The 7,059-nt window shown below is 37.6% G+C and overlaps 1 pseudogene; it reads left to right on the top strand.

Moving 5' to 3' along the window:
• The first annotated feature begins 1,866 nt into the window (after positions 1–1,866).
• On the top strand, positions 1,867–2,746 carry LOC102981154 (ADP-ribosylation factor-like protein 6-interacting protein 6; annotated as a pseudogene).
• Positions 2,747–7,059: the final 4,313 nt, after the last annotated feature.

Genomic DNA, 7,059 nt, shown 5'->3' with positions numbered 1-7,059 from the left:
ATTCATATGACCAAGAAATATTAGAAAACTTGGCATGGTAAAAAAAATTTATGGGTCCTATAGCAAGGCTAGGATAACTTAGTGATAAAGATCAAAGACAAACAATGTAAAGCTTTACTATAAGGTACCAGGTATTTCCCAAGTCATGCATCTCTTGGAGAATAAAGAATAGCAAGCCAAAAAGATGAACGACTATAGTAGCTGTGTTTGTATTTTCAAATCTCTAAATTCAAAATGCTTTTGCAAAGCTAAAGCTTTAGGGACATAGAGTAATAATGATGGAAGTCATTTAAAAGTTTCAAAACTAAGTCTTTTTAATTTTCTATACATTTTACTTCCAAACATAATTAAATTCTGTGGGTCTCATGTGTCACAATAGAAGGATACACACTTCCAAGGCCCCCAGGAGCACATCTTCAGTCTACTTTTTAAAAATACTCTCCTGAGTAAACATATTTTACAAGCACTATTCCAATCACACGAAATGAGTCCCAACTCTCTAATCTTCACTTATTTCTTCAGCTCAAGATGCAACTATGCCTACTGGATATCTCTTGTGAAAATTCTGTAGATTCCTTAAACTCAACACCATCAGCATAATTCCTTCTTCTCTCGTTCTCACCCCCATAAACTGACTTCTCCTATATTGTTTATGATTATTGTTAGCATCACCTAAAGGACAGGACTACTTCCTTATCATCTCCATCTATAAGTACATTTATTCCAGTTCGTAAATACTTGGGATTGACATGTACACACTGCTCTATTTAAAAACGAATAACCGACAAGGACCTGCTGTATAACATAGGGAACTCTGCTCAATATTTTGTAACAACCTAATTGGGAAAAGAATTTGAAAAAACATAGTGACATGTATATGTATAGCTAAAACACTTTGCTGTACGCCTGAAACTAACACAACATTGTTAATCAACTATACTCCAATTTAAAATAAAAAGTTCAAAAAAAAACCATACTACTTGAAACTGCTCTTTCAATTCTTGCCAGCACAGACTTGCTCAAGCCCTCATGGTTAGCCCTTGCCTGTCCCATGTCCATGGCACGTACCCACAGTGATGTTTGCCTTTCAGGCTAGTCCCTACTCAAGTTACAGAAAGGATCAATAGGAGTCAAGTCAGTCACTATGGGCTAAGCACTAGGGGTGTGATGCTGAGTGGAGAGGAATATAGTTTCTATAAATGTTGCAACTATGAAATACATATTTATTAGTATGACATGTGCTAAAATAGAAGAAATCTAGCCTCTAAATTTACCTCGAAGTAAGGGATTCTGGAAAGACTGCATTAAGAAAATGGCATTTATACTAGGATCCAAGGAATGAGGAAAAGATAAGTAGGATGCTACCGTATAGTTGAAAAGGGGGACAGGTTGAGAAGGAAAATTATTATGGATGTTTCTGGTAAATGTAGTAGGTAAATGTGGAAAGTCCTGAGGTGGAAAAGAGCAAAGACACAGTACAAGAAACAGAAAAAATTCAATGTGGTTGCCGAGGAAAGGAAGAGTAGTATAGAAAAAATATGAAGGTGGAAGCCTAGGTGAGCCAAGGCCATGAATGGTTAAGGGAAATGTATGAGAATTTACTCTAAGAGAAAAAAGTACAGGAATCTAAGCAAAAGGGATTATTGTGACTACTGTGTGTGGAATGGAAGCTCAAGGGTGTGTACTTCTAGATAAATCCAGAGGCTGTTGGAGAATTACAAATGAGAGATGATGTTACTTAGAGCAGATTCCTGCAATGGATATGAGAGGAACTGGATGGATGTTAGCTGCACGTGGGTGGAAGAATCTACAGGAGTTGGGGTTGATGTTATGTGAAAATTAAGAGAAAATAGTGCAGAAGTACCAATGGATAGTGCAATAGTCCCTCCTTCTCTCCACCAGGTAAAAGCCTAGCTTGCTCACACTAGGTTTCTAATGTTCCTCAGTGATCTATTTAAGATTCTAGAAAGCTATTCAAGTATCATATTGGAGGTTGACTGTCAAACTCAACTTTGTGTGGAAAATTCATTTAAAGTGACTTCAGAAAACTCCACCAACTTCCCCTGGGGAAGGGAAGACCACTGTGTCCGTAGGGGGTGGGGCAGTGGGGGCCTGCCACCTTCACCCCCCGCCCGAGTCACGGAGACAGCTGGGGTGAGGGTGAAGTCGATGAGGAGGAGGGATGCAACCGAGTGGCCCGTGACCTGCGGGCCGAGTGCTCGGCCGGGGCGTCGTCGGAACCTAGAAAGTACTCGCTACTCCGGCCAGATGCGGACGGGTCTCCCGCCCTGCCCGATAAACGCAATGGCATTTTCTCGGCGGACGCGGGCGGCAGAGCCCAAGCCCGGCGCTGGCCGGTCCAGGTCCTCTCAGTTCTCTGTTCGCTGCTGTTTGCCATCCTCCTCGCCATCATCTACCTGATCGTAAAAGAGTTACATGCTGAAAATTGGAAGAACGAAGATGATGTACACACACTGGACTGTTAGGATTCTGGACTCTACTTATAATATCCCTAACTGCCGGATTCTCCTGCTGCAGCTTTTCTTGGACAGTGACTTATTTTGATTCTTTTGAACCAAGAATGTTTCCTCCTACTCCTCTTTCACCTGCCAGGTTCAAGAAACTGACTGGACATTCTTTCCAGATGGCCTATAGTATGGCAATTTTTGAATGGCATTGTAGCTGCTCTTACTGTAGCTTGGTGCCTCATGTAAACCCACACTGAAGCAATATTCTTGACAAAACTTAGTCATGATTGCTTTGTAATAACAGGGAAGAACATCATTGCCTACTCAGAAGACCAAGAAACCTGCTGCTCATTATGTGGTTCAGATACGTGTCATATCATCATCATTATGGAGGACTTTTTAAGCATCGTTCTAGAGCCTAGGCATTGGGAATATCTAAGCACTAAGTTTCAAGCAATGCTTAAAAGTGTAAGATGTTTACCTCATCTTTTTACTTTTGTGTGCATTGTCCTTATAAGTTGGAGAAAACATTTTAATGGAACTCAAACTCGAAAACTTGGATGCAGAACATCCTGTATCAATGCCTGCCTTTCCATGTATATGTATATACTACATTTTTGCTAAGAAATACTGATAGTACTGTTTGAGATAGAAATATTTCTTATTTATTCATTATATTAGGAAAGCAAACAATTCCTACTACTTTGACATTTTACAGAAGCTACTTTTAAATCAGAATATTTAGTTTTCGATATATAGAAGGTGCATTTATATTTTTTAATGGGCTATGGTTCTTTATGTGTATTTTTACATATTTTCCTACTATATCTTGAATTTGTATGTTTTTAAATTGTTACATCTAGGCAAATGTAAATGTTATTTTTTAGCTCGTGCAAACCTTAATACCTACAATTTTTAATAAGTATTTTGTCTTTTAAGAAAAGCACACTGGGGCTTCCCTGGTGGCGCAGTTGTTGAGAACCCGCCTGCCGATGCAGGGGACACGGGTTCGTGCCCCGGTCTGGGAAGATCCCACGTGCCGCGGAGCGGCTGGGCCCGTGAGCCATGGCCGCTGAGCCTGCGCGTCCGGAGCCTGTGCTCCTCAACGGGAGAGGCCACAGCAGTGAGAGGCCCGCATACCGCAAAACAAAAACAAAAACAAAAAAAAAAAAAAGAAAAAAGAAAAGCACACTGGCCTGAGTTTAAAACTAAGTAAACTTATTTTTTAAAAAGCAACAAAAAAAACTGAAAAAAGTTTAATTATTTAAGCCATGAAAATATTCAGGAAATTTAAAGCTATTCACTATTTCCATTTTCACAATTCCAAATATTTATCATGGTGCATATATGATTACTTCAACAAAACTGATATTATCCTGTTTTTAATAAATATAAACCTGAAGTTTTTATGTTTACAAATGCTTGAACTAGTTTGATCTGTTTTTAATCTCCAAAATTTGGTTACTAAAATAGAAAAGCTATTTTGATACAGTGCGTACATGTATAATTTTTAATGTATAGTTTCCTTATTTTCCTATTTAAATGTTATTTTGTAATTGTGCTGTTTTGTTTTTTCATAGTAATTAAGCCTTAATTGTTCCCACTTCCTTTCTAAATACCTGTTTAGAATAGTCACTTCAATTTTAGAAAGATGGACTATTTTAAGTACTGTTTTCCCTGGCCACAGAAAAACCTACATTAGGATAGCATTGTGTAGCAAAACTGTTTATTCAGGCCGAATGGGAAATGAGTATCTGCAGTGTGTTCCTGTTACCTGCTGATGTTGTTACTGAGTAAATGATTTAATAATGTTTCAAAAAATAAAAAATATAAAGTGACTTCATAACGAAGTCATGAATACTAATCTTTTTTTTTTTTTTGTGGTACGCGGGCCTCTCACTGTTGTGGCCTCTCCCATACTAGTCTTAACCCAAACCCAAAAGATGATCCCAAATCACAACCTCAGCCTACTTCTCTCACATAGTTCCTACCAGAGCTGTAGTTCAGGTTTGGGCTTTCTTTTTTTGCTATTTCTAAAATCACCTTGCAAGAGTTTTGGTAATTAACAATCAACACTTACCCGTTTTCTAAAATTACTACTGAACTATAGTTTTCATGTCCTAGAACTTTAGAACAATTTTTCTCCCCTTACAATTTTGGTTTCTGATTTCAGAATCCAGACAGACTCTGGATTTATCGTTCTCCGTAGTTTTCAAGTTTAAACCATGGATATTCGCATGTTTTAAATGCCAAGGTGAATTTTCTGGAGCCCCTTTTCTCTTTGTTTCGTTTGGCCAGCAGTACAGAATTTGTGGCATTTGTCATCCCTGATTTGCTATATTGTAATTGTTTGCTTCTTCTTGCCTTAATATCAATAGTTTCCTACAAAAGTGTCACTGCACAACTTCACCAGGCTTATCTTTAGAAAAGAAAATTTCTAAAGTCACTCTCATTCTTATGCATGCTGATTTCTCACTTGCAGAGAATACTTATCCTGTCCAGTTTCACAGTGGTCTAGTCTTCTTAATATTAACATCAACACCTCACATCTGGTGACATTCATAGATCCAAAACTGTGCTTGTTGAGTTATATTTTTAAAAGTATTCTTTCTCCTTTTTAGTCCATAAAATTCCTCATTCTTCAGACCACATGATGATTGTTATTTCTTTTATGAGGGCTTTTCTACTTCTCCATCTTTAGATTTGTTTATTCCATAATACACAATAAAACACTGTTAAGCCAGTTTTTACAGTTTTCTAGATGAAATAATGCGTGGATTATAGTCTCTATCATTATAGCATGGAAAAATACTTCTGATTATGTCCTGCATCCTAAAATGGAAATTTTCTCATTGTAGCATCAAAAATAGTACACCCACATGAGAAATCTTTTTTAAAAAATACTTGATGATTAAAAATTCATTACATTTTTGGGACCCTCAGAAAATCTTGAGTAACTGAAACTCCAGTGTACAAAACCTTAGTAAATTTCTGTAGCATATATATTTATTTTGAAGCATAGCTATACACTGCCACCTATGTGCTACCCTACCAACATGTCTGTACATCATTTTGGACCAGAAAAATAATTACTTTCAGAGTTATTTCCTTATGTGTTTTTCTCTGGCACAAAACTGCACACTTCTTTGGGATAGAAATCATGTCTAAATCATTTTACTATTCCTCCATATTTGGCTATTAAGTGGTCACTGAATAAATTAATAAACTCCCTGCAATATTCATCATAAAGCTACAATCTTAACCAAAAAAGTATTGTATACACATACATCTTTGCTTTATAAAATGCCTCTAGTTGGGAAACTCCTAATAAGTATGTTAAGCTATACACTTATACCAAATTTTGAAAAATTGGCTCTGCAATGGTCTGGTACAGATATTTGTGAAATATATCACCCTTTCTATATTTGGGTTGGGGAGGAGAATTGTAGAAGGAAGGGTGACATTTCTAGAATATATTTTTCCTTCAACCAACAAATTTCATCCATTTTGATAGAAAATACACCATTTTTTTTTTTTTTTTTTTTTTTTGTGGTATGCGGGCCTCCCTCTGCCATGGCCTCTCCCGTTGCGGAGCACAGGCTCCGGACGCGCAGGCTCAGCGGCCATGGCTCACGGCGCGAACCCGGTTCCCCCGCATCGGCATTTTCCTTCACAACCACTGCGCCACCAGGGAAGCCCGAAAATACACCATTTTTAACCTATCATTTCAGAATCTCTTCTAAAGGAATTCTATGACTCAACCTTAGGTTCCAATACTACCAACATGGGTCAAATAGAAAGAAGTTGTAGTTACCAGCTTTCTTGTACCTCAGTATCACTCGTGGACTGTGGCTAAGTCTACAGAGAGTCATTAGAAATTCCTCTCTAGACAAAAATTGTGAAAAATCATGATGACACAAACAAAACATAATTATTTTATCATATTATCATGTGCATTCTCATTGGGATTCCAAGAATGCAATACCTCCTCTTTAAGATTTCCAACGTTTTCATGTACTCACTTTTCATTAAAGTGAAGTATGGATTCAGTAGAAATAATTAGAACTTTACCAGATTATGGGTATATTTGTGGACATATCACTAGCTCATAGTCACAACCAAGACCGCATGGAAATATGTAAACCATAATTCAAAAAGAGTCATGTACCAATATGTTCATTGCAGCTCTATTTACAATAGCCAGGACATGGAAGCAACTGAAGTGTCCACCAACAGATGAAGGGATAAAGAAGATGTGGCACATATATACAATGGAATATTACTCAGCCATAAAAAGAAATGAAATTGAGTTATTTGTAGTGAGGTGGTTGGACCTAGAGTCTGTCATACAGAGTGAAGTAAGTCAGAAAGAGAAAAACAAACACCATATGCTAACACATATCTATGGAATCTAATAAAAAAAAAAAGTCCTGAAGAACCTAGGGGTAAGACGGGAATAAAGACACAGACCTACTAGAGAATAGACTTGAGGATATGGGGAGGGGGAAGAGTAAGCTGTGACGAAGTGAGAGAGTGGCATGGTCATATATACACTACCAAACGTAAAATCGATAGCTAGTGGGAAGCAGCC

The sequence above is a fragment of the Physeter macrocephalus genome, chromosome 18, assembly GCF_002837175.3.
Source record: "Physeter macrocephalus isolate SW-GA chromosome 18, ASM283717v5, whole genome shotgun sequence".
NCBI classification, from domain to species: Eukaryota; Metazoa; Chordata; class Mammalia; order Artiodactyla; family Physeteridae; genus Physeter; species Physeter macrocephalus.
The sequence above is the reverse complement of the archived record's forward strand: the minus strand, read 5'-3'. Positions and strand labels throughout refer to the sequence as shown.